A 27,749-nucleotide genomic window follows, 5' to 3' on the forward strand; every position below is an offset into this window, starting at 1 on the left:
AGTTGTGAATAAAATTTTTTTTGGGGGGGGTTGGTGATCACAGGGGTAGTGTGTGGGGGTCCGTGTTATGTGTGTTCAGTGCTTATCTGGTGAGTTTAGGTGGGTTTTTGTGACTTAGACCATGTTTTACATGGTCTAAGTCACAACGTCCAAGTTCCGTCTAGGCTATGTTGTTAAACTTTCGGTTATACATGCTGTACGACTAAGTCTAAGCCGGTCCACGTCCCGCCCAACTCCTGCCCTCGACATGCCTCCCGAAATGCCCCGTTTAGCTTTGGACATTGAGCGGCACTATGAAGGCCTAGGTCGTTTAGAAATACGTCCTAAACCTGGTTTCATTATCAGCGCTTGGATGTTTTTAAGAAATGTTCATCCAAGTGCCGACTTAGGCCACTTTTTAGATGTGGCCTACTGTATTTGCCTCTCACTGTTTTATATTTTTCATACTTGTGGCGCACATATTTTTGCCTGCTTAATAATTGTGAAATTTCATTTCTGTTCTATGATTAACTCAAAATTGGTCCAAATGGCTGCAACCAAAATGGAAAGGGAATAGGGATATAATGTCACTGAAAATACTTCTATGCTGTCTTGGCAGTATCCAGATAAATTCTACTGCCTTTTCAGTGGCTGAAGACCAGACATGTTTTTTATTTTTTAAATCTAAGGTCTCATCCTTGGAATTCAGTTTACCCTCAGATCATACACTTCAGCCATCACCAATGGTCTTTACTGAGTTCCAGATTTGCACATTCTCAGTTCCGTCTTCTCTCCCTTGCCTTCTTTTAACCATGCCACTTCTTTCTCCCTCACAAAGGGTCAGTTCCTCCTCAAGAGTTATAACATACTTAATTGAATCTGTTCCCTTCTCCAGAATCAGCATTCCTGAACTTGGACTACTTCCTTTCATTCTGTGAATCATCAAGAAGTCTTTCATCTGGTTCTTTTCCAGGTGCCTGGAAACAAGCTCATGTTAACCCTTTGTTAAAGAAGACCAATTCTGATCCATCTATTTGCACTTGGACATATATCTAATGTACCATATCTATCAAAACTCCTAGAGAATCTAGTCTTTCAACAGAAGAAATCTTTCAACAGAAATTCAAGAGAATTTGTTGAGCAGTCACATGTTCTCCATCTGCATAGGTTGGGCTTTAGGCTTAGGCTTAGGCCAAAAACTAATGGATGTGTTTTGAATTCATTTACATCTTTTCTTCATGACAGAACATTTAAGGTCATTATTTGGTGATCCACTTCATCTATTCATTCTTTAACTTGTGGGGTTCCACAGGATTCTATCCTTTCACTTCTGTTTTTCAAAGTTTTTCTCAGTCTGTTCGCAACCTTAGTCTAGGTTTCTGGCATCAGTACACATTAGTACACCAATGGCATTCTTCTGGTTCATTACACTGATTCCCATATACCAGACCTCTCTCCATTACAAGATTGAACAAAGTCTCCTTCTCGAGGCAGGCAAATCGTGTGTTTTTAAATCTATCTAAAATGGATGCTACTTGGATAACCAACCACCTCTTATGTCCATCCATTGTGCCTATATTATTACATCCCCTATTGCTCTAGTTCATTACCTCAGGATTTTATTAGCTCTGCAACTCCTGTTTGATCTTTCACATCTCAACTGTATTAAAGTGCCAATTATTTGACATCCAGCAATTTTGGTCTGTTTACAGTCTTTTAGATATGTTTATAGTCTCTTAGATAAGCCTGCACATCTAACTGTACTCCATGTACTTGTGATATCTTGCCTGGACTATTGTAGTTTTCATTGGGCTTCATCAGACCTCTTTTAAAAGATTTCAATCAATTCACAAGACCACTATTCCTTTTATATATATTCTTCTGTTTTTAAATGTTTATTTTTATTATTGAGAAGCCCCCTGTTTGGGCCCTCAATAACTGGCCTCACGACACTCAATATGCTGGTATAAGTAATATATATATATTATTAATAAACAATAACAGGTTTCAAGAACAAGTCTTTCAGCATATGGAGCCGACAGATAATATACATCAAGTGCTTGAGTAAACTTTGGTGTCTGTCCTGATTCAGACCTCAAGAGACTGTCCTTTTATATATTTTTGACAGCCTGAGACCACATTGGTATATATTACATTTTTAGTTTCTATTGGTTATTTTCACTTATCAGTTTCTTAATTGGTTAACAATTTTACTTTTCTTTAGTTATACTGTGCGTAACGCCCATTTACTAAAACTGCTACCTTTTTCCCGTCAAATGTCATTTTAATATATCAAAATAATCAATTTTGAGCAATGGGTCCGGTAAGAATCCGCCCATTCCAGGACTTGCTTGTATAACATATATTTTTATATTCTTGGTTAATGGTATGTAGTAATCCTCCTACTTTTGCTTCCTTATTTTTATGGGACTCCAACAGATGGCCATGATAGCTTCTAGGTGGAAGGATAAATTTCACTTGACTTGCTATCTCAGCATTATATTTCACATGACTTGCTTATCTCAGCAAGAATAAATTGTGCAAAAGCTGACAGCTTAAGTAAGTGTATTCTCAGCCATCTTAGGCCTTTAAAGACAGTGTTGGCCTATTTCTATTATTCTGGGGATTTCAGGGGGGTCTACCTTCACCTCCAGTATCATGGAGGACTTCAAATCTTCACCTGTTCGCACCTGTACACGCCTCTCTCTCCTACTCTTCCTTCCTCATTATGTATGTTTTGTGAACCACCTAGATTTTTGGGTGGTGTGTAAATTATTAAACTAAATAAATATCATATTCAGTTCCAATCCCAGTTTACAATCCTCAAATGGACCTATACTACTACTTCTACGGCTGCTACTATTTATCACTTATATAACACTTATAGATGGTTCCTGCTCAGAAGAGATTACAATCTAACTTGGCCAAACAGGCATGACACATAGGGTCAGGGATGCAGAGCCCAAGGTGAGAGGAGTTAAGATCTGAAAGCACTCTCGAACAGTTATGCTTTTAACTTGGCCTTGAACACTGCCAGAGACGGAGCCAGCCATAGGGATTTGGGCAACTTCTTCCAAGCATATGGCACAGCAAGGTAGAAGGGACGGAGTCTGGAGTTGGCAGTTGAAGAGAAGAGCACAGATAGGAGGGGCATACCAGCTGAGTGGAGCTCACAGGGAAGGAGGGGGGAGAGGAATCAAAGGGGGGAGATAAGTGAAGAGAGATAGTGAGGGGCAGCTGAGTAAGTGCATTTATAGGTCAGTAAGAGGAGTCTGAATTGTATTTGGAAACGGATGGGAAGCCAATGAAGTGACTTTAGGAGAGGGTAACATATAAAGTCTTGTACTCATGCTCCCCTTTCTATCCTCCTTGTTCACTCTTAATAGGCTATTCTATCATCTTTGTTCCCACTCTTGAGCTGATTCTCTCCCTTTCATTTTTTTCCCCCGTGTTTATCTGGATCCTTCTAATCATTCTGCATTTTTCTATTCCGCTCTATCTCTGTGGAATTCCTTCCCATTTGCTCTTTGAACTGAGCCCTCATTCATGGGAATAAACAGAGTTCAAGGAGAAATATGATAACACTTGCATAAAACATAAACATAAATGGATTGGATAAATACTGTAGCTGTAAAGAACCTACAGTAAATCAAGTTGTTTCTGTTGATTTGACAAATTTGGATGCAAAACTATGAAGATCAGTTCTACGTATAAACATTCTAATGCTCTGCTGATTCAACCACAACTTTCATCATGGTTGAAGTTTCCTGTCCCGCAGGAGATGCAGATTGCACTATTAAAACTAAACCCTCAGATATTTTTTTTCTGTAACATGTGAGGTGAACTGAGTTTTTCACCATTTCAATGACTGTTCTACTACTACTATTTATCATTTTCTATAATGCTTCAAAAAGTTCAAGACGGGTCTCAAGATACAGGCATCTACATTTTGGAGTGTGGCTATGGCCTTTCTTTTCATTTACCATGGGGTGAGCACCTTCTCATTTTGTGGCAGCGAACCTTCTTTTCTTCATCTGTCAGCAGCTTTTCTCATGCCCACTGGGATTGGGATCCCTATCAACACCATTCTGCTGTCACAGACTTCTCTCATTTTTTTGTGCCATTGGACTTGGGATAACCAAGTCACTGACTTCTCTATAGCATCCGCTTCTCTTCTAGTGGCGGGGCTCAACTTCCCTACTATGCAGCTGATATCAATTACTTTATATATTTAGTAATTCATAGATTGCCTTTTATTAGCGGGAGCATCAAGATGATGATGAATCCACATTCAATTACCAAGGACCCAAGACTTGGAACAACATCCCGCTTCATGTAAGAGATCATACTATATCTTCAGGAAGAGGCTAAAGACTCCTCTTCTCCCCAAACACATAACTACAGCCTTAATCTGCCTATATTATCTTGACTGGTGTTCACGCCCTCAGTAAGGCTCTTGTCGGGAATCTAACACATGCTATTGTGAATTTCTTCCATCTTATTGCAAACCCTATCAATCTTACTGTAAATCTCATCACTCTTATTGTAAACCGCTCTGATGCCCAGTTGAAACGTGCGGTATAAAAGAAACTGTATGGTATGGTATGGTGTATAGTCCTGTTCTAACATACTAATGGAACTTAAGATGTCTCAGCCTGGATGTCTCAATAGTAATTTGTACATCTTTTCTAAAATGCTACTCTATGGGCTGAATTCAGAAGATAGTACCCAAAGATAGACACCAGGAAGATTGGTGTTAAACAGGTATTCTGCAAAGGGTTCTTGACACAGAGTGCCCTTTATGAAATACTTGCTAAGGGCAGATCTCATGCTTAACTTTGGGCAAGACACTTATACCTGCCAAAAGCTGGTGTAAATCTTGGCACCCAACTAATAGAAGCTAGGCATGCAAATGACATTACTCTATAACAGTGTCTCTCAAACTTTCTCAAGCTGGGGCACACTAAAGGTTCGAGGGACCCAGAAGTGCGTGGATGTTGCCTTGATGACATCACACGCACATGTGACATCATTCTGTCGACATCCGTGCTTGCGCAGAAACCCTCCAGACAGGCCCTGAGATGCCAGTAGGGGGTGCCAGCAGGGAAGAGGGCTGGAGAGAAGAAGAAGCGCTGGCGCCGGCTGATTGCCTACAGCAGTGTTTCTCAACTACTTCATGCTAAGTACCCCCTAAGTCTAACAAATATCAACTGAGTACCCCAACCACAGTCTCCCCCAAGCTCTGACACATTTCAATCACTATATTGAAAAAAAAAAATAATTTTCCCTACCTTTGTTGTCTGGTGACTTTATTTTTCTGTGCTTTTAACTATGTTTCTAGTGCCTTCTTAGCCATTGACTGTTTTTCTCTCCTTCACTTTCTGCCTTGCTTCCATCTTTCATTTAAACTGGTTGAAACTAAATTTCTTTAAGGCTCTGAAATAAGGTGCATATTACTATTAAACATCAAACCAATCCTTTTACTCAAAAACAGTTCTTTTAGGTTCAGTAATGCCGTTCATCTCATTCCAACTTCATAAGCTTCAATCAAATTTAAACAATTTATATTTAAAGAGCCTTCAGAAGTGGCTCTCTAAAGCAGTGTTTTTCAACCTTTTTACACCCGTTTACGGGCAGAAATAAAAGAATTATTTTGTGGACCGGCAAACTACTAGGACTAAAATTTAAAAACCCCGTTTACGCCCTATCTCCGCGAGCTCGGTCCCCGCAAACCATCTGATCCCATCTGCACAAGCCACAGTTATGATTTTATATTGAACGTATTTTACTAAAGTATAAAAATAAACAATATTCTGAACAATTGTGATTTTATAAATACAAATATACAGAGCATGGACCAACAAAACCCCTGTCTCCCCGCCCCTTCACATATATCCCCTCTACTATCAAGAAAACTGAACAAGCCAAGGTATTATAGAATGCTACATAGAAATATCATGCTAACAGAATACTGCAGTCCCCAGTTAAATCTCAAGCAGGATATATATTTCAAATCTGATATATTCTAATGACAAAACAGAAATAAAATTATTTTTTTCTACCTTTTGTTGTCTCTGGTTTCTGCTTTCATCTTCTTTTCACTCTTTTCCTTCCAGTATCTGCCCTGTCTCTTCAATCCAGCATCTGCGCGTTCCATCCAATGTCTGCCCTCTCCCCCTTCCATATGTATCTGACTTCCTTCTATGCCCCATTCCCCTGTCCATCCAGTCTGTGCCTCCTCTCTCCTTTTTACATCATTCATTCCAGCTTCACTGCCTTCTTCATTTTTATATCTCCTACACCAGATCTAGCATCTTTATCCCTCTCTCATTTCTCTGCTGACCCCCTTTCCAGCATCAATGTCTCTCTACTTTCTCATTCCTCTCTCTCCCTTTTCCCTCATCTGATCTCTCCATTCCACCCTGACCCCTTCCCCTCCTGTAATCTCCCTGCCAGCTGTTTCCTTCCTTTTTTCTTTCTCCCTTCCCTCCTTCCTTTTTTCCTTCTCCCTTCCCTCATCCCTCTATCCAACATTAACTCTCTTCCCATCCCTTTCCTTCCTCCCCTCCAAGCAGCATCTCTCCTTCTTCTCCCTTCCCTCCTCCCTCTATCCAACATTAACTCTCTTCCCATCCCTTTCCCTCCTCCCCTCCCAGCAGCATCTCTCCTTCTAACTCCCTCCAAGTCCAGTAACAGCTCTCCCTTTATCCAGCAGCTTTTCAGCCTCCTAAAGTGGCTTCCTCCCCTTCCAGCAGCTCTCAGTACTTGCCTGCAGGAAGTTGCCTGTAAATCACTGCCCTGGCAAGTAGGAGAGCTGGTGGGAGGGGAGACAGCCACTGTGAAGGCTCCCCAGAATCTTGCTCGCACAGGCTGACCATCTCCCTCCCTCCACCTGCACCTGTATCTGCAGCTCTCTCCGTTCCAGTTGCAACTTCCCCGCAGCCCTCTTCAGTAACTCGGCAGGGGTGGCGATCAAGACAGGCTGCCAACGTCGGGACCTTCACTCTCTGAGTCCAGCCTATTTTGTTTCAACTTCCTGTTTCCTAACAGGCGAGACTCACAGAGAGAAGGCCCCGACGTCGGCAGCCTGTCTTGATCGCCTGAGGCTGGGAGGAACCGCAATCGGGAGGAACCGCAGTCAGCAGGAAATTTAACTGCCGACTTGATCTCGCCGGGCCTACGCGGACCGGCAGAAATTTTCTGCGGACTGGCATCGGTCCGCGGACCGGCGGCTGAAGAACAGTGCTCTAAAGTACACAAAGTACAACAATTTAATAGAGTTTTCCACCGCTGTGCTTCCTCATCGGCTCATCTATATACTTATATTCATACTGGCTCCTGCATCAAAATGGCTTCTGGGAACTCCAGCAATCAAATGAGAGATAGCTGAGACCAGAGTCGGCATGGGCGGGGGGCAGACAGGGCAACTGCCCTGGGCCCCAAGGCTCTGAGCAGCCTCTAGTGGGTTAGCATGTCCACCTCCTTCAAATTGTGCTGGTTTGATGTCTTCCTCTCCTGGTCTTGCAGACATATCCATTTTTGTTACAGGGGACTGCTGTCCTTGGCAAAGATTCTCAACCACTACTTGCGGTCCCTCTCTGTGCTTTCATTTTACCACAGTTCAACCAGGCAGAACCAGGACGTTGCATCATTGGGCACTGACCATGGCAGAAGGAAAACACAAAGAGGGGCCATATGTGGTAATTGAGAATTGTTGCTGCAGCTGGCGGTCCCCCGCAACAAATGGATGTGTCTGCAAGACTGAAGGTGAGGATGACGTCAGACCGGCATGGTTAGAAAGGAGAGGATATGCCAGGCTAAGAACCAGCTTCTTAAGTAGAATGGGGAAGGTTGTGGGTGGGGGAAGTTAAGAACCAGCTTAACCAGGGAGTTTTCCCCTCCCTGCCATTGTTCCATATCAAGGGGGGAGGAAGAACAACAACAGAAAAGAGGAGAGAGGTTGGACCATGGGAAGAGAGAATGAGAGATGGACCCAAGGGAGAACAGGAGGGAACACAGATTGGAAAAGAGGTGGGATAAGATGATGCTAGGACAATGGCCTTCATTGCAAGGCCCATGAGCCGATGGCAGCCCTATGAAACCTCTGGAGCCTATCCAGAATTTTATTCCTCCCCCCTCCCCTGGCGGAATCCAACTTTTTTAGCCCTTTTTCTCCTAGTGCTGCACTCTTTGGGCTACAGGCACCCTGAGTGAAGTAAACATGCTGCCTTCATTGGTCCAGGAAACTTTCCCTTTGCTACAGCTTCCTGTAGGAAGCTATAGCAAAGGGAAGGCTTCCAGGGTCGCTGAAGGCAATGTGTTTACTTCACTCATGCTGCCTACTGCGCAAAGAGTGCAGTGCTGGAAATAAAAAAGGTGAAAAAGCACCAGATTCTGCCAGGGGGGATGGAGAGGGTACTACAAAGATGATGGATTGTGGAGATGGGGAGGAAAGGGTTAGAAGATGCCAGACCTCTGTAGGAAGAAAGAAGTGAAGGGAAGGACAGTAATACCAGATCACAGGAGGGGGAAGATGTAGAGAAGGAATGGAAGGGGATGAGAGGAGAGAGAGATATGCTAGACTGTGAGGAGAGAAGAGAGATATAGAGATGTCTGACCACTGGAAGGGGAAGAAGGAGGGAGAGAGGAGAGAAATATGGCATAGCACAGCAGGAGGGAAGGGAAGAAGGTGAGAGAGATATGTCAGACTGCAGGAAGGAGAAGAGAGTGATACCAGATCAGGGGAAGGGGGATGGAAGAAATGAGATGTCAGACCACAAGAATGGGGAGGGAAGGAGGAGAGAAATGCCAGACCACAGTAGGGGAAGGAGGGAAAGGAAGGAAGGCATAGAGATGTCAAACTGTGGGAAGAAGAGAATAAAGATGCCAGACCATGGGCAGAGGGAAGACAGATGTCAGAACACAGGAAGGAGAGAGAGAGGGCGGAGATGGTGCACAGGGATAGAAGGAATGGGGAAGGGAAAAGAGATGGAAGAACCCACGCTACTCTTTGTGACCCTGGGCAAGTCACTTAATCCCCCCCCCCCCCATTGTGATAGATTGTGAGCCTACCAGGACATACAGGGAAAAATGATTTGAGTACCTGAATAAATTCATGTAAACCATTCTGAGCTCACCCGGGAGAATGGTATAGAAAATTGAATTTAAAAAAAGAAATGCTGTTTAGGATTGATGGGAAGAGGGGCAAAGGAGGGAGGAGATGGTGCACATGTATGGAGGGGCGAACCCCAAGAATATCACCTCTCCACCCAGTCATTGCATATGCTTAAATGGTATTGAGAAACAATTTTCTTTGCTACATCACACAGTCAACTTATTTCTATTTTGCATATACACAATAAGTAATAAACTTATCTTTACAAAGGTTCCAACGTGGCCCGTTTCGATCCTGCATCAGGGAACCAAGATGGTAACTTGAATAAACTTTTAGAGGTGGCTCAGTCTCTTCTTAGACTCGAGAAAGTTGAAGGGTGCAGGATCAAAACTGGCCACTTCAGAACCTTTGAAAAGATAAGTCTATTACTTGGGGTTTGTTTTTTTTCAAGTCTCTGAGCATATACTTTTGTCATACATTTTGTTTGAATGAAGCAAATATATGACTATTTCTATGAAGATATTTGACATTTCTACAGGGGAGTGACTTTCTATTGTAGTACTTTGATATTTTGTTCACCCTTAAAAAATTTTTTTGCTAGATTATTTGTATTCCCCATTTATCGATTGACTGAGATTGGCAATGCTGGCACTGGCTCTGAATATCTCCAGTGCCCACATAACGCTCAGCTCTGATTTGACTCTGTCCCCGCACCACCTTGGTACTAACCACATAGTGCTGAGGTTGTTATGTAGGGGTGATTCCTGCTTCACACTTAAGGTTAGGCCTCATACATGTCAAGAAAGCCTGAACCATCTTCTGCAAGAACCATCTTTGCTACCTGATGCATTCTGGATGTGTTTACAAGAACTGTGTGTTTCCAGTCAAGGACATCTGCCTATTCATACATGCCCAGCTCCTGTGAACCTGGAAGATTTATGAACTATGCTATGATCTGTGTTTCTGTGCTTATCTACTATGGTGCCTTCCAAGGCTTCTGCACAAGAAACGGCTATTCATTCTTGCTGTTCTGCTTGGATTGGTCCTAGAGGGTCATCTGACATGACCTAAGGAAAAGGAGTCTAAGAAGAAAGACTATGTTTGGATGTGAGGTAGCTCGGATCTAAACTTAGGTTTCTCTGCATACACACACACACACCGCAACAATAAGAAATGATAAGTTAACTCTTGTGAACTCTTCTTGGATGAGAGTGAAGAAGCAGAACTGTCTTTTAAACAGATCTGGTTTCTATCGCATAAGGAACTTTGGCAGACATATATTACAGCTGCTCTAATGGCCATGAGTCCTGATGCAGAAAAGGCCTGTGACAGGGTTGAATGGCCTTTCTTGTTTGCTTCTTTAAAATGGTTTGGCATCCCTGATTCTTTTATACGACTAATCTCTGTATTATACTCTGCCCCTTCCACCAAGATCTACATCAATGGCTTGTTATCTCATAGCTTCCGACTGTCCAGAGGCACTAGGCAGGGCTTCCCATTGTCTCCACTCCTGTTCAACATCGCTTTGGAGCCTTTTCTTATAGCTCTCCATCATAACACTAACATGTCTCCGATTTGACACCCATGAAATCAGAGTCTCTGCATATGCAGATGATGTTCTGTTATATGCTACTTCCGATTCTATTACACACATATTGAGTACCATCGCTGCATACTCTGAGGTATCAGGTTATAAACTCAATCATTCCAAGACTGAAATCATGTCTTTGAATGCTCCTGATCTTTATGACATCGTCACAAGGATGGGATTGCAGTGGGCAGGACGTAAATTAAAATATTTGGGGATGTATTTTGGACCTACTCTAGAAGAAACAGTTGAATTCAATACTGATTACATCATCTTGTCCATTAATAATAATAATAATAAATAATAATAATAACTGTGAAGTTCTATGCGGTTTACAAAAGATTAAGCAAAGGTACAAATTGATTAACTTTAAGAGGGTGGAAGAAAGAAAATTAATAGGACAGGAAATCCATTGTTGAGGAGAAAGTGATCAATAGGACAAGTTAATCGCTATTGAGGGGAGAGAGATGAGTGGATCAGTTGTCTAGATGCTTTAGGAACAGGTGTGTTTTTAGATGTTTCCTAAATTCCTCGTACGTAGTGGGCAAAAGCAATTGTTCTAGGTTTTTACCCCACGATGCTGCCTGGTGTGAGAGAAGGTGTTCATGGTGTTTTTTCAGTTTACAACCTCTCACTGGGGGGGGAAACAAAGTTGGAATGTGAGCTTCTCTTGTGTCTGTTGGCTGAGAAGGAGAAAAGGTCATTACTGCTCTAATGGCCAATTGGTCACCCTTAAGACTCTCTTGGTGGGGTCGTTTAGAGACAATCAAGATGATGATAACACCTGTCATTAACTATATTCTCTGCATCCTGCCAATGTACTTGAAAGTGTCTTCTTATAAGAAAATCGAATTTTACTTGTATAATTTTTATGGGATAAATCCACTCTGCGCATAAGTCTGCAGAAATTAAAAAGAGAAAAGGCTGAAGGAGGAGTTCGATTTCCCAGCTTCTTCGAATATCACACTTCATTCCTGCTCCGCCAGGATACTTACTGGTTTAATCAATCAGATGTGACCTCTTCTCCTGTGTGGGTTGATCTTGAGAAATCAATTGTAGATAATTCTGATCTCCAGTTCTTTGCTTTTACGGGCTCTGCCCCTACTGCAGGACATGTTGATGCAATTAGTTCAACTAAATATGCTATAAGAGATCTGGATACCTTACTGTCTGCTAGCTGGAATGACACCAACTAGGCTTATTTATGGAACAACCCAAAAATACATATACAAAAGAAGCCAATAAATTAGACTCTGTGGAAATCTGCAGGAATATGGTTCGTAGGTCAACTCTATGACTCCACTGGTTAGATTCCCTTTCACACACTTTCCTCCACTTATGGACTACCTTCCTCGAATATGTTTCGCTGGTTACAGATCTGCCACGCTATTAAAGTGAATTATAATATCAAATCTCTTACAACTGATAAACCCTCCATTTCATTTTTAAGTAAATTCATTCTCATGAAGAAAAAAGGACAGTCAGCCCTATGATATAAGACTTTACTATCTCACAAATTTACCTCTAAACTAGGCATACTTGATATCTGGGCTACAGACACTGGGCTTACTCTGTTACCCAATACATGGCAGAAAATCTGGATCATCCAGAATGAAAAACCAACGATTGGGTTTTGAGCACCATTATAGTTTAAATTTGGTTACATTTATGAAGTTGTGCACATTTCCATGATTTAAATTTATTTTTATGTATTTATTTTAGGTATTTATATCTTAGTGGTTTACAAACAGGTACTCAAGCATTACCAAAGGGAAGTGTTAATACAATATAACTCCATGTTTTAAGAGTATTGCTTATAACAGTAAAATAAAACATCTTAATGGCAACTTACTTAGGGTTCCCAGATTTTACTATTGTAAAATCTGGACCTATGGCACCGCCCCCGCCCCCCCAGTTCCACCCTGCCCTCCCTGTTCTGTGCCAGTTTCCCCCCCCCCAAGTCCCGCCCCTCAACCTGTTCTCTAAAAAGAGAACATGTCCACGTAAATCCCGATGTCTGGTAACCCTAAACTTACCACTAAATATAACTTCTATAATTTTTTTCCCATATCTTCCTATGTCATTGCTACTCAAATGTACCATGACGGCTTGTTCTTCCCAAAACTGTCAAGCTGTTGTAAGATATTGCAACTTGTGATTTGTGAAAGAGAGCTAATAGTACAAGCAAACTCCATATATGAATGTTGAACTCAATAAATGATCTGTGAAGCAGTATGAGAAAGTACAGGGTGAAATGGAAATTACCAGCTTGCTCTTTAGCTAATTTGACAGAGGAAATTAAGCTGCCATTAATATCAGTGCTATACGTTATAATGATATATTCTCAGACAAGTGACTCCTTACAGTGGATTTAGGTAGGCTAGCTTTCAGAGAATCAAATGTACCTATTCTTCAATATTAGCCAAATGTTTCTGAAATCAAGAAGACCACTCCAAACACAGTTAATCAACCAGGAGAAAAAGGGTTAATATTCAAAGTGATTTAACAAGGAGAGGCTCCTGCCTGGTTAAAATGCACTGTCAAGGCCAGGATCAGATACTGCCCAGTGCATGCCACTGAATATCCACTCTAACTGTAATACTGTAGGTTTATGGGTAACTAATTAGTGCTGCTATGATAGCCTAGGACCATTCATACCACGTTAACACGAAACATTCATTAACATCACACCATCAGTACGAAATTATAAAACAACGGAGAAAAATAAACCTCAAGTGTGAGAGGCCGGGACTACACAAGTACCCGAGTCTATTCACATCATCACTGGTTTATAAAAAAACTCCGTGTACATTTAAATCAATACTTCTTCATTCACACTCAATAATTTTTTAAGAGTTTTCAAAGAATATTTTCAAAAGTGTTTCAGGGTGATATATAAAGACCTATTCATGGCATGAACCAGATCCCAAACTAATCATTAACAGCACGAGGGCTACAGCTCAGCTAAACAGGTGTATGCAATTTGTTGAGGCATGGAAAATTGGAGCACAAGAATGAGAACAAATAACCACTCATCTGAAAAAACCGGAGTGTCCCAAACGATTCTCAGTCCTTTGTCCCGTCCCGACAGAAAAGTCCTTCTGTTTCGCCTGAAAGGCTACATCAGGGGAAAGATCCAATGTCCAAAAAAAAACTCCTGCTTCCTTCAACGCCAAACAACCTTACAGCTGGCTTCTCTCAAAATAGTGTTTTTGAGAGAAGCCAGCTGCAAGGTTGTTTGGCGTTGAAGGAAGCAGGAGTTTTTTTTTTGGACATTGGATCTTTCCCCTGATGTAGCCTTTCAGGCGAAACAGAAGGACTTTTCTGTCGGGACGGGACAAAGGACTGAGAATCGTTTGGGACACTCCGGTTTTTTCAGATGAGTGGTTATTTGTTCTCATTCTTGTGCTCCAATTTTCCATGCCTCAACAAATTGCATACACCTGTTTAGCTGAGCTGTAGCCCTCGTGCTGTTAATGATTAGTTTGGGATCTGGTTCATGCCATGAATAGGTCTTTATATATCACCCTGAAACACTTTTGAAAAACCGGAGTGTCCCAAACGATTCTCAGTCCTTTGTCCCGTCCCGACAGAAAAGTCCTTCTGTTTCGCCTGAAAGGCTACATCAGGGGAAAGATCCAATGTCCAAAAAAAAAAACTCCTGCTTCCTTCAACGCCAAACAACCTTGCAGCTGGCTTCTCTCAAAAACACTATTTTGAGAGAAGCCAGCTGCAAGGTTGTTTGGCGTTGAAGGAAGCAGGAGTTTTTTTTTGGACATTGGATCTTTCCCCTGATGTAGCCTTTCAGGCGAAACAGAAGGACTTTTCTGTCGGGACGGGACAAAGGACTGAGAATCGTTTGGGACACTCAGGTTTTTTCAGATGAGTGGTTATTTGTTCTCATTCTTGTGCTCCAATTTTCCATGCCTCAACAAATTGCATACACCTGTTTAGCTGAGCTGTAGCCCTCGTGCTGTTAATGATTAGTTTGGGATCTGGTTCATGCCATGAATAGGTCTTTATATATCACCCTGAAACACTTTTGAAAATATTCTTTGAAAACTCTTAAAAAATTATTGAGTGTGAATGAAGAAGTATTGATTTAAATGTACACGGAGTTTTTTTATAAACCAGTGATGATGTGAATAGACTCGGGTACTTGTGTAGTCCCGGCCTCTCACACTTGAGGTTTATTTTTCTCCGTTGTTTTATAATTTCGTACTGATGGTGTGATGTTAATGAATGTTTCGTGTTAACGTGGTATGAATGGTCCTAGGCTATCATAGCAGTATTCTCAATGCGTTTTTTATATTTAGTCTGACTTACACGATTGAATTTCCACATATATTTGGTTAACTAATTAGTGCGACATAAACAAGTCACATGCACATCTCGTTTCTAGGACATCCCATAACTCAGCGGTCTCAAACATGCGGCCCACGGGCCGCATGCGGCTCTCCAGGTGCTATTTTGCAGCCCGCAGTCTAGAAGTGATAATCAACTGCTCTCTTGCTGCAGTTGATTTTTCTGGTCAAAGCTGTGACCGGCGGCATCTGCTGATGCCATCCACATCAGCATTTCTCTTCCCTCTTCCCTTCCTTGTGGAGCAGCAGCATGTCTGGCCGGACAGTCGATTGTTCAGTTCAAAGCCGCAGGTGGCGGCTCCTTGCGCTATCCACTCCTGCATCGGAAGCCTCTCTGAGTCACAACATCAGAGAGGCTTCAGACGCAGGTGCGGATCTCGCGAGAAGCCGCTACCCGCAGCTTTGAATGGAACGATCAACTGAGCTGGCCAGACAAACTGCTGCTCCACAAGGAAGGGAAGGGGGAAGAGAAATGCTGCTGCTGTACAGAGAAAGGGAGAGGGAGGGTAGGGGAAAGAGAAATGCCTCTGCTGCACAGGAAAGGGAGAAGGGAAATGCTGCTGCTGCTGTACAGGGAAAGGGAGAGAGAGGGAAGGGGGAAGAGAAATGCCTCTGCTGCACCAGAAAGGGGGAAGAGAAATGCTGCTTCTATTGCTGCTGCACCCAATTGGGGAAAAAGAGGGAAGGAAGGAGAAGGAAGACAAGGGAAAGGAGAGGAACAAGAGGTGCCAAGTTCATAGGAGGGAGGGAAGGAAAGGAGATACCAGACCATGGAGTGGGAGGGAGAGATGCCAGGACATGGGAGGGGGGAAGGAGACAGATGCCAGACCAGGGGAAAGGAAGGAAGGAAGGAGGGAGGGAGAGAAAGGAAGGAAAGAGATGTCAGACCATGGAAATAGGACGGAAGAAGAGAGAGATAGGAAGGGAAGGGAAGACATGGAAACGTAGATTTTGAAAAGAAAGCAGAAAAATTGAATATTAAGTTAATGCCAAAGATGGATGCAACAAAAGATATGAACTGACCTCACTTCAAAATAGTAACCTGACTAGGGAGTGTGATCAGAAATTTTTTTAAGTTGCTCAGAGACGTGAAACTCTACAAGGAAGGTATACACCCTCCTAGAGATGATACAGAGTTTAACATCCAGACATTGCAACTGTTTCAATGCTGGTCCCCTAACCTTTCATGAAGCTAAGTCATCATATTATAACTTACTTATTTCAAGTGATGTTCGTTTGATAAAATATATGAAGAAGGAACTCCTGCATACTTTGAAGCATTTAAAAGATTGTGACAACCTTTATTTATTTATTTTTTGTATCCTGCTTTGGAGCGTGACCAGCATTGAAACAGTTGCAATGACTGGAAGGTAAACTCTGTATCATCTCTAGGAGGGTGTATACCTTCCTTGTAGAGTTTCACGTCTCTGAGCAACTTAAAAAAATTTCTGATCACACTCCCTAGTCAGGTTACTATTTTGAAGTGAGGTCAGTTCATATCTTTTGATTCAAGCAATTTCTGACTTCTTCTAGTTTTCTAACTAGTATCATCCCTGAGATTTCTAAAAGATGGATGCAAAGCAGAAAGTGAAGACGGAGAGAAAAACAGTCAAAGGACAAGAAGGCCCTGGAAACATAGTTAAAAGCACAGAAAACTAAAGTCACCAGCCAACAAAGGTAGGGAAAATGATTTTTATTTTCAATATAGTGATTGAAATGTGTCAGTTTTGAGAAAGAAAAGATATTAAACTTTAAATGTGAGGGCTGAAGAAAAAAAGAGTACTTGGAGGGCCACAGAAAAAAATAGTTAATGTCTTATTAAAGAAACTAGTGTTAAAGCCCGTTACATTAACGGGTGCTAGAAAGCAGCCCCCTTTCCCTCTACCCCTCCAGTTCCTCCCTAATTGTCTCTCTGTGGCCCCCTTCTGTCTACCCTCCCCCAAGCAAAGCTGTCTGCCTCCCAACACACCCTTCCCCCCAAAGCAGCCTCCTTTCCCTCTCCCTCTCCAGTTCCTCCCTGACTGTGTCTCCTTGGCCCCCTTCTGTCTTCCCCCTAAGCAAAGCTGTGTGCCTCCCAGCACACCCCTCTCCCAAAGCTGCCCCCATATCGGGTCCTGTTCTCACCATTTAAAGAAAATCAGTGGCTATATTTCAATTCTCTGCTCCCTTAGTCCCTTGCCGCCCCCTTCCCGCGGTCCCGACAAACGTCCTTATTCCAGCAGGGGCCGCAGCACTCTAAACACTCTAAACTAATATTTGTGAGGGTTCACAACAGTTTTCTTAGCATTATAAGGTCATCTCTATAATTTGGCTTCCAAAATTATACATCCTTTTGTGCCATAAATGTACACATAGGTAGCACATGTATAAGCATCCTAAGCACTATTCTATAAGGGTATATGTAAGTGCTGTAGTGTGTGCCCGTGTCAGGCAGAGCAAATCAGGGCAGTAGTAGGCCGCGAAGCAGCGTGTTTAGAGTGCTGCAGCCCCTGCTGGAGTAAGGACGTTTGTCAGGACCGCAGGGCGGGAAGAGAAGAGGAGCGGTGGCAAGGGACTAAGGGAGCCGAAGGTAGGGTCGGATGGGAGGCTGAACAGGGGTTCGGGTGTGCCGGAGAGAGGAACGAAGACCACGCCGACGACCAGACAGAGAGAGAGATTCACGCGCATGCACACTCCTATCTCAGGTGCCCTACATCTCACGGAAAACGGACGCACGCAGGTGGGAGTGCACATGCGCGGTTAGCGTTTTATTATATTAGATAGGCAGCAGAATGCTGTTTGGTTTGGGGGGAAGCAAGAGCTATGCCCTAGCCCCTTTGGAATCCTGCGGCATGCCCCGTCACCAGCTCCCAACTTCACCTCCTGCCTCCTTCAAGCATTGTACTTTAAATCTTCAGGGCAGCCGCCGCGTAACGTCAATAAGCAGGCCTGCCCACAGAAGTAGAATGAAGGGTTCCGGGGCAGGCCTGCTCATTGACTTTGAATGGCAACTGCCCTGAAGATATAAAGTACAACATCAGGAAACAGGTAGGAGGGAGGGCACCAACCATCAACCACCAATTTTTTGGGAGGCCATGGTCCCTGTGACGTTCCCATTCCGATGCCTATGACTGTAAGTATTTTCAAGCTCCTACAACTTTATGCACCCACAGTTATACTATTTCTATGGCTTGTGTAAAATCAGGTGCCTTAGGAATTCTTTTTCCAAGGTGCACTAATGGATCTAGTGCATGCTAACGAATAACGAGCACTATATGCCACACAGCCCATAGGATTACAATGAGCTGTGCAGCATGTAGCCTGTGCAAAATCTTGTGACAGGGAAGCCCCTGTCACAAGGATAAACCCTGCTCTAAAACCCTCAATCCCTAAAGCTAAGCCAGTTCAGCAGCCAGAGAATAGGGTTTTAGGCAGAATAAAACAAGCAGGATTAAAACAAGAGAGCCATGCACCAGAAAACCCAGTGGAGAGGGCTCACAAACCACAGTCTAATTGTCATTGTTCCTTTCCCAAGGGCAGAGAAGTTTCCCTGCAAAACCAAGCTGTGAAACAGAATCAACCCAGAAGGGGGCAGGGGCTACATGTGGGAAACTGCAAGCATGTAAGCCTTCAGATGTGAAGCAGAAGGAAAATAAATTAAACTGAGCTGAGGCTGGAAGGGAGATTCGAACCCACGCTGGACATTCCCTCCATAGGCAGCTCTTTGCCACCCAGAGAAGGACAAACAGAAATTCCCTAAGCAGCTAAGTACTGGGACCTTGCAGAGGGTTTTGTAAGGGAAAGGCAAAGTTATACTACATAGGGGGAAAGAGAAGCTTGGCCAGCCAGCTCTTCTAACTACCCTGAAGGGGGAGGGGAATGGGAAAATGTAAATGCAGAAAGCATGGAAATAGATGAGTATGATTGTGATACCAGTACTATGGGCTGGGAGAGCCACACCAATATCCCAGATGAACATAATTTGCCAGAAGAAGGCATGGAGCTGTAATGAAACTGCTCACCTGCACTACTCTTTGCAAACATTTCTCCAGCCAGAATATTAAATAAGCTAGGAATGTTTATATGATGGGGAGGGCCACAGAGTGCTGACAAGAAACAGGGACCAAGCATAAGTGCAAGGGGAATTAGCCATTACCTGAACAAACTTTTAAACTGCCGTGCAGTAGCAAGGGGCACTTGGAAACTTGAGTGGGACATAGCACAGCTGTATGCACAGAAACAGAAAACGGTTGTTTGTTGCCACCCCCACTTCTTGGGCAGAATGGGAGAAGTCCCAGGAAAGAAATGCAGTGAAAGCTGAGAAGCCAAAAGTCAATGAAAACTATTTTGTTTATTGTTTGGACTGGCTATGATATACCAGGCATTGCCTTAAAAGAGGGGAGTAAGCTGTCAGAGCACTCCCAAAGAGGGAACCCAACTATCTGCAGGTAGGGGTCCCAACAAAAGACGATAATATTATTTGGCGTTAGTATTAGAGGCCAATGAAGCCTAATGGCAATGAACTTTGAAATGAAATACAGTGAAGGATGCTTTATCCAGGTGGCAGTGAAGACTGAACTGCATTGAACTTATTACTGGATTTAAATCTGATATTTTTGGTTTTGGTTTTTTTGTGGACAAATAGCACAGTTACTTACCATAACAGGTGTTATCCAGGGATAGCAGGCAGATATTCTCTACATGTGGGTGACGTCATCAATGGAGACTCTTAGCGGACGTTTTCACAAGCAGACTTGCTCGAAGACCTTCAGGCTTGCGATTGGTCCGCGCATACATGCGTGCCCCTCCCGCTTTGCCTAGGGCATGCGTCTCCTCAGCGTGTCCTCAGTTCAGATAGCAAGCAAAGAAGCCAACCACGGGGAGGTGGGTGGGTTGCAAGAATATCTGCCTGCTGTCCCTGGATAACACCTGTTATGGTAAGTAACTGTGCTTTATCCCAGGACAAGCAGGCAGCATATTCTCTACATCTGGGTGACCTCCAAGCTAACTATAATGGGATGGAGGGAAAGTTGGCAAATTAGGAGAACAGATGCTGCAAAACAGACTGGCCAAAGCGGCCATCACGCCTGGTGAAAGCATCCAGACAGTAATGCGAGGTGAACATATGAACCGAAGACCAAGTGGTAGCTTTACAGATTTCCTCGATGGGGGTCGAGCGGAGGAAAACAACAGACGCCGCCATTGCTCTGACCTTGTGGCCTGTGACTCGACTCGGTAGGAAGAGACCAGCCTAAGCGTAACAGAAAGAGATACAAGCGGCCAACCAGTTAGAAATGGTCCGCTTAGAAACAGGGCGACCCAAGCGATTGGGATCGAAAGAGATGAACAGCTGGGGAGCAGTATGGTGAGGAGTGGTGCGCTTGCTTACAATCAAGAGAATGCAGAGCCGCCTCTCCAGGGTGAGAATGGGGCTTCGGAAAAAACACAGGAAGAACAATGGATTGGTTGATGTGAAAATCAGAAACAATCTTCGGCAAGAACTTAGGATGGGTATGGGGGACCACATTATCATGATGGAAGACAGTGAAAGGTGGGTCCGCAACCAAGGCTTGAAGCTCATTGACCCGACGGGCAGAAGTGAGAGCAATAAGGAACACAACCTTCCAAGTAAGATACTTCAAGTGAGCCAGCGCCAACGGCTCAACAGGGGTTTCATCAAATGTGCAAGGACCACGTTAAGATCCCAAACCACTGGAGGAGGTTTAAGGGGCGGATGAATGTGGAAAAGTCCTTTCATGAAGCAGGAGACCACAGGATGAACAGAGATAGGCTTCCCGTCAATCGGCTGATGAAAAGCAGCAATGGCACAAAGGTGGACTCGAACCGAAGAAGACTGGAGTCCAGTGCCAGACAAGTGTAACAAATAATCCAGGACAGCAGATAAGGAGGCAGATAGAGGCTCCAGCTGTCGAGCAGCACACCAGGAAGAAAGCGGGTCCACTTCTGATGGTAACAGTGGAAACTCTCTTGGAGGCAGGTCCGGGGGTACGCGACTGAAGTGGAGGAAGTACCCCTCCTTGATGATAGACAGAACCCAGTTGTCGGTTGTAAGTTTCGCCCATTGGAGAAAGAAATGATGGAGACGACCCATGATGGGAAATGGGGAAGGCTCCATGAGGAAGGGAACCCGAAGGCTCGGACTTAAATTGTCAAAAGGACTGCCCAGATTTGGCCGGGGCAGGCGGCTGAGTTTTAGGTTAACTTTGCTGCTGTTGCTGAGGCCGTTTCGAAGGAGACCTAGAGAAAGCAGGAGTGGATTTCTGTGGATACCTCCGGAGAGGAATTTTATATTGGTGAGCCGGAAGGGCCTTAGGTTTAAGTTTCACCAGAGACACAAAGGACTGCTCGTGGTCCGAGAGGCGCTTCGTGGCTGCCTCGATGGAATCATCAAAGAGCTCATGACCCACACATGGGAGATTGGCAAGACGATCCTGCAGATTCGGATCCATATCCACAAGTCGGAGCCAAGCGAGGCGACGCATAGCGATCGTAAAGGCTGTGACTCTCGAGGATAATTCAAAGGTGTCTTAAGAGGCCTGAAACATATACAGGCGAAGCTGGGAGAAGGTCTCCATGAGGATATGGAACTCCTGATGCCGAGGCTCTGGCATGACCTCCCGGAACGAGCGGAGGGCATCAATACAGAACTGAAGGTAGGACGTGAAGAAGAAACTGTAGTTGAGGACAAGGTTCACCATCATCGAGTTATGATAAAGACAGCGACCAAATTTGTCCATCGTACGGCTCTCCCTGTCAGGGGGGACGGCAGCGTAGACCCTCGAGGGGTTAGACTTCTTCAAGGAAGACTCAACCACCAAGGATTGGTGGGAAAGATGAGCACCCTCAAACCCTTTAACGGGGGTAGTCCGGTAAGGGGACTCCAACTTAGAGGGAATAGCAGTGACAGCATAAGGTGTCTCCAGGTTCCGGAGAAACGTCTACCGAAGAACCTGATGCAATGGAAGGCGAAGTGCCTCACGAGGCATATTGTCAACTCCCAGTTCCGTCAGGTATTCTAGCGTAAAGCGGGAATTGGACTGAAGATCCAAGTTAGAGCTCTGCCCCTGTCAGAGATGAAACGAGAAAAGGAGGAGGTCCGAGAGGAGGATTCATCCTCCGGAGGAGACTCCGACCGAGATCGGGGCGTGGCCGAGAAAGAGGGAGAAACCTCTCTGGAATAGTAAGCCGGAGCCTCAGAGTCCTGTGAATGGGAGACGGAAGAGGTGCAACTAAGGCATGTAGGGGGTGTCGAAGAACGGTCGCGTGCCAAATGGACTGGGGAAGACCCCAGAGTCTGAGGAAATCACTGAGAAAGCTTCGGAGAAGATGGGGTATATGAAAAATCTCCAACAGGCTTTGAGGCAGGCCCTTTAGAAGCTGGCGAGCATTTCGATGGGGAGCAAACACTAGAGTCCAATTTGAGGACAAGCGTGTGTATAGACGGTCTCAAGGTCGGAAACCTGCCCCGAAGGGCTGGGAAGACCGGGGCTTTTTAGAAGAGGCAAGCTTCGCCCCAGTAGCGGGGGAAACACGACCCCCTGGCTGGGACCTCGGCGCCTCGGGGGAGGAAGAATCACTCGAGGGAACCCGACAAGTCTTGCGGGTGATGCCTCGAGAAACGAGGGAACGCTCAGGCTGGGCAGACCGCGACTGGGTTGAGACCGAGGCCACAGGCGTCAAGATCGGGACTAGTTGGCTAACCACCGAGGAAAGCTACGTGGTAATAATAACCTTAAGCATGTCCTCGAACATAGGCACCGAGACCTACGATATCTGAGACCTGGCTCATGGACTCCCACGGGTGGGACATGGTCATACCGGATTACAACTTGCTTCGCCAGGACAGGGAGGGCACAATGGGAGGAGGTGTAACATTATATACTAAAGATGACATTAAGGTCATCAGAATCACAGATGTCCACTACACTGGGGAATCCCTTTGGGTAAATTTGGCCAGAGGGAAGGACAAATGCCTGTATCTTGGCGTAACATACAGACCCCCAAGACAACAGGATGATCTAGATATGGAATTAATCGGAGATATAGAGAATATCACCTTGCATGGGGACACAATATTGTTAGGTGACTTCAACATGCCTGATGTGGATTGGGACACGCTTTCCTCTGCTTCCAGCAGCAGCAGGAGGCTATTAAACTCTATGAAGGGAGCAAGACTCAGGCAACTGGTGTTGGAACCAACAAGGGATCAGGCAATACTGGACCTGATACTTACCAATGGAGAAAGTGTCACAGAGGTCTCGGTGGGCGACACATTGGCATCCAGTGACCACAACATGGTATGGTTCAATCTCAGGAAAGGTTTCACTAAATCTACCACACTGACCAAGGTCCTCAAATTCAAGGTCACAAACTTTAAAGAAATGGGAGACTTTGTTCACCAAGCGCTACAAAGCCAAGCAGAAACCGATAACGTGGAAGAAATGTGGTTGACTTTGAAAGCCACCATACAAGAGGCAACAAACCGCTATGTTAAATCAGTAAGTAAACTGCGAAGGAACAATAAGCCACAGTGGTTCTCTGCGGAGATTTCGGACCTCATAAAGTAGAAGAAAAAAGCATTCATCTCTTATAAACAATCAGGGAAACAGGACTCTAGGGAAGTCTATCTGGCCAAGTCAAAAGCCGTCAAAACAGCAGTTAGGGAGGCCAAATTCCGCATGGAGGAGTCGCTAGCTAAGAACATCCAGAAAGGAGATAAATCCTTCTTCAGGTATATCAGTGACAGAAATAAGAACTCAGGCGGGATAGTACATCTTAGGAAACCAGACGGAGACTATGTAGAAGCGGATTCGTAAAAAGCCCAACTGTTAAATGAATACTTCTGCTCAATCTTCACCTGCGAGGCGCCAGGACTCGGCCCTCAGCTACAGACAAGGGTTGACGCAGATGATCCGTTTAGTAATTTTGAGTTTACACCCAGCGGTGTCTACTGCGAGCTGTCAAAGCTTAAGGTTAACAAGGCAATGGGGCCTGACAACCTACACCCCAGGGTGCTCAGGGAGTTGTGTGATGTCTTGGCGGAACCGCTATCCGTGCTCTTCAATCTCTTCCTTAGTACGGGTAACGTCCCGTTGGACTGGAAGACAGCTAACATCATTCTACTCCACAAGAAAGGCTCCAAGATGGAGATAGCAAACTACAGACCGGTGAGTCTCACATCAATAGTGTGCAAACTAATGGAAACTCTAATCAAATGCCAATTGGATACGATTCTGAACGAGGAGAATCTACGGAATCCCCGTCAACATGAATTTACTAAGGGGAGATCCTGCCAATCCAACCTGATCAGCCTCTTTGACTGGGTAACGAGGAAGCTGGATGTTGGGGAGTCCCTGGATATCGTATACCTGGACTTCAGTAAAGCATTCGATAGCATACCACACCGCAGATTGCTGAGCAAGATGAGTTCTATAGGATTGGGCGACACATTGACGAAATGGGTTGGGAACTGGCTTGGAGGTAGGCTTCGGAGGGTAGTGGTGAACGGCACCCCCTCCGAAATGACGGAAGTAATCAGTGGAGTGCCGCAGGGCTCGGTCCTGGGCCCGATCCTATTCAACATCTTTATAAGAGACTTGGCAGAAGGGCTGCGAGGTAAAATAACATTATTCACCGATAACGCCAAACTAAGCAATGTAGTGGGCAAAAGCACAACAGACATAAATTCAATGTCCGACAACCTACTCCTACTGGAGCGCTGGTCTAGGTCCTGGCAACTCAGCTTCAATGTCAAAAAATGCAAAGTCATGCACCTGGGCAGCCAAAATCCATGCAAGACTTACATCCTTAATGGCGAGATCCTAACAAGAACTGAAGCAGAACGAGACTTAGGGGTGATCGTCAGTGAGAGCATGAAGACTGCCAATCAAGTGGAGCAAGCTTCATCCAAGGCAAGGCAAGGCAAATCATAGGTTGCATACGAAGGAGTTTCGTCAGCCGTAAGCCTGAAGTCATTATGCCATTGTATAGATCCATGGTGAGGCCCCACCTGGAATACTGTGTGCAATTCTTGAGGCCGCATTACCGTAAGGATGTGCTGAGACTGGAGTCGGTCCAGAGAATGGCCACCCGGATGGTCTCGGGACTCAAGGATCTCCCGTACGAGGAACGGCTGGATAAGTTGCAGCTGTACTCACTCGAGGAACGCAGAGAGAGGGGTGACATGATCGAGACATTCAAGTATCTCACGGGCCGCATCGAGGTGGAAGAAGATATCTTCTTTTTCAAGGGTCCCGCGGCAACAAGGGAGCATCCATGGAAAATCAGGGGCGGGAAACTGCATGGGGACACCAGGAAATTCTTTTTCACTGAAAGGGTGGTTGATCGCTGGAATAGTCTTCCACTTCAGGTTATTGAGGCCAGCAGCGTGCCTGATTTTAAGGCCAAATAGGATAGACATATGGGATCTATTCACAGAGAAAGGTAGGGGAGGGTCATTGGGGTGGGCAGACTAGATAGGCCGTGGCCCTTATCTGCTGTCTATTTCTATGTTTCTATGTTTCTAAGGTGGGTCGAGGGTGCAGCAGTGCGCTCCTTCGGGGGAGACCTCGAGGATGAGTATTCCCTACGTGAGGAGGCATGCTTATTATGATGTCTCGAAGGTGCCGATGATGCAGTGCTGCCATGAGACTTAGAGGAAGGCTTCTTTGCCAGCACACCTGAGGAGGAAAGAGGAGACTTACCTGAGGCCAGAGTAGCAGAAGAGGCCGAGGCCGAGGCCGGAGTCTTCGAGGCCGACGGAGACATCGAGACCGAAGCACTCAACGAGGGAGCTGAGGCCGAGGACTTTGAGGTCAAGGCGCCCAACGAGAGTGCTGAGACTGAGCTCGAGGCCTGCCCCGCAGGATCCATGGGGCCAAAGAGTTGAAGAATCTTGGCTACCCATCGACGAAAAGCCCGTGGTTGAAGAGTCGCACAACGGGGACACAACTCAGCATGGTGTTCCGCACCCAGGCACTCAACACACCAACGATGGGGGTCGGTGATAGAGATAACCCGGTTACACTGAGTGCAGTTTTTAAATCAATAACGAGGCCGGGACATAAGAAAAAACACAGCCGCGGCCCCGCGAGGCCAGGCGGCCAGGGAAGGACATGTTCAAAATGTACAAACTGAAAAAATGAAAATAAGAAAGACACGAGCACAGTGACTTAAACGAAAATAATAAAGAAAGCCGCGGTGCAAGATGGATAACGAGATTGCACAGCAAGAGAGCAGTGCTTCTGGCTCCGCGGAAAACATTGAACTGAGGACATGCTGAGGAGGCGCATGTAGAGAATATGCTGCCTGCTTGTCCTGGGATAAAAAGTGTAATCCGTATTTTGAACTGAATCCAGAAAAATTACGTGTTTTTCTTTTCACCAATCACATCAAAGGCGCCCAAAATCTTGCTTGCAGTCCGAGCCAGGTCTTTCATTAGTCGATAGCCTGGCCCGGCCACAGGAAGTTTGTGGCAGTGGTAGGATTTAGTGCCTCCCACAGGTTTGTGAAGAAATTACACCTACAATTTTTTTGTGACTTTTCCTCCAGAAACTTTGAAAAATTGAGCTTGGTTTTTTAAACTAGAAAATTGGATATTTTGATGGCTGGCCTCAATCAGGGGATATTGCATTATATGCTTGACCAGAGGAGGTGATTCTCAAAGGCTCAGAGATTTTTTATTTGCCAGGTTTTTTTTTGTTCTCTGCTTATTGGGCTCTGAAGCAGTATAGAGTTGTGGAGAGTTGCAGAGGACACTAGGAGTTACCTGACCTTCTACTGGAACAACAGAACACAGTGTCAAAGGAGCAGCATGAGACCCAAGAGGCAGTTTTCGGACGTGACTGGAGAAAAAGCACAGTATCGAATCAGCTGACGAGGATAGAGGATTACCAGAGCAAAGATACGACACAAGCGGTTCCAGTATCCAGGATCAGATAAGTGGCTGGGGAGGCCATTGCAAAGACTCATCAGATTCTAAGGTAAAGGTTACCTGGGAAGGGAGACTGGTCTGGATAAGGAGTAAGGGAAACAGAGGAATTAGGAGGTGGACCATCCCAAAGTTAGGGAGAGCCCATTTGGTTTTCTTTCTCTTTTTGTTTCTTTTCCAGATGGAGGCGTCCAAGTTCCTAGCGGGTTTGGAAGTGGAGGTGCGCAAGCTGCAAGATGGATTCCAAGAGACTCTAAAAGCATAGTCGGACTTATGGCAAACTGACCACCAAGCCCAGCAAGCACGGCACCTGGAACTGTTGCAACAACTAAGTGCCAACTTACAAGCAATGACCACACTTGCCCAACAACCACTAACTTCAGGAGTTCAGCCCGGAGCAGCAATCGCCGGTCCGGTAGGCACTCCCTTTGGGGAGCCCATAAGACTAAATAAGCTCATACATGATGATGATATCCAAGACTTTTTGCTAGGTTTTGAGCGGGTGGCCTCTCACTGGCCTATGGATCTGTGGGCTGTATGTCTCATCCCTTGTTTGGGTGGGAGAGCTTTAGAAGCCTATCAAACTTTAAGTGGGGACCAGGCTGCAGACTACCAAGTCCTCAAACAGACCCTATTAGACTACCTGGCCCTCTCGCCTGATCGATACCGGGTACTGTTTAGGGCAGTACAAATAAATCCGGGAAAATGCCTTAAAGCATTAATACAGAGGCTCAGGTTATGTGAGAGGTGGTTGGAGCCTCAGGAAAAGGGGGT

At 44.9% G+C, this 27,749-nt stretch overlaps 1 long non-coding RNA gene across 1 annotated transcript in view; it reads right to left on the reverse strand.

The window, feature by feature from the left end:
- LOC117360803 overlaps positions 1-27,749 on the reverse strand; it is a 48,586-nt gene that overhangs the window by 13,473 nt on the left and 7,364 nt on the right. The gene's annotated exons all lie outside the window — the stretch shown is intronic.

Source organism: Geotrypetes seraphini, chromosome 5 (genome assembly GCF_902459505.1).
Source record: "Geotrypetes seraphini chromosome 5, aGeoSer1.1, whole genome shotgun sequence".
Lineage (NCBI taxonomy): Eukaryota > Metazoa > Chordata > Amphibia > Gymnophiona > Dermophiidae > Geotrypetes > Geotrypetes seraphini.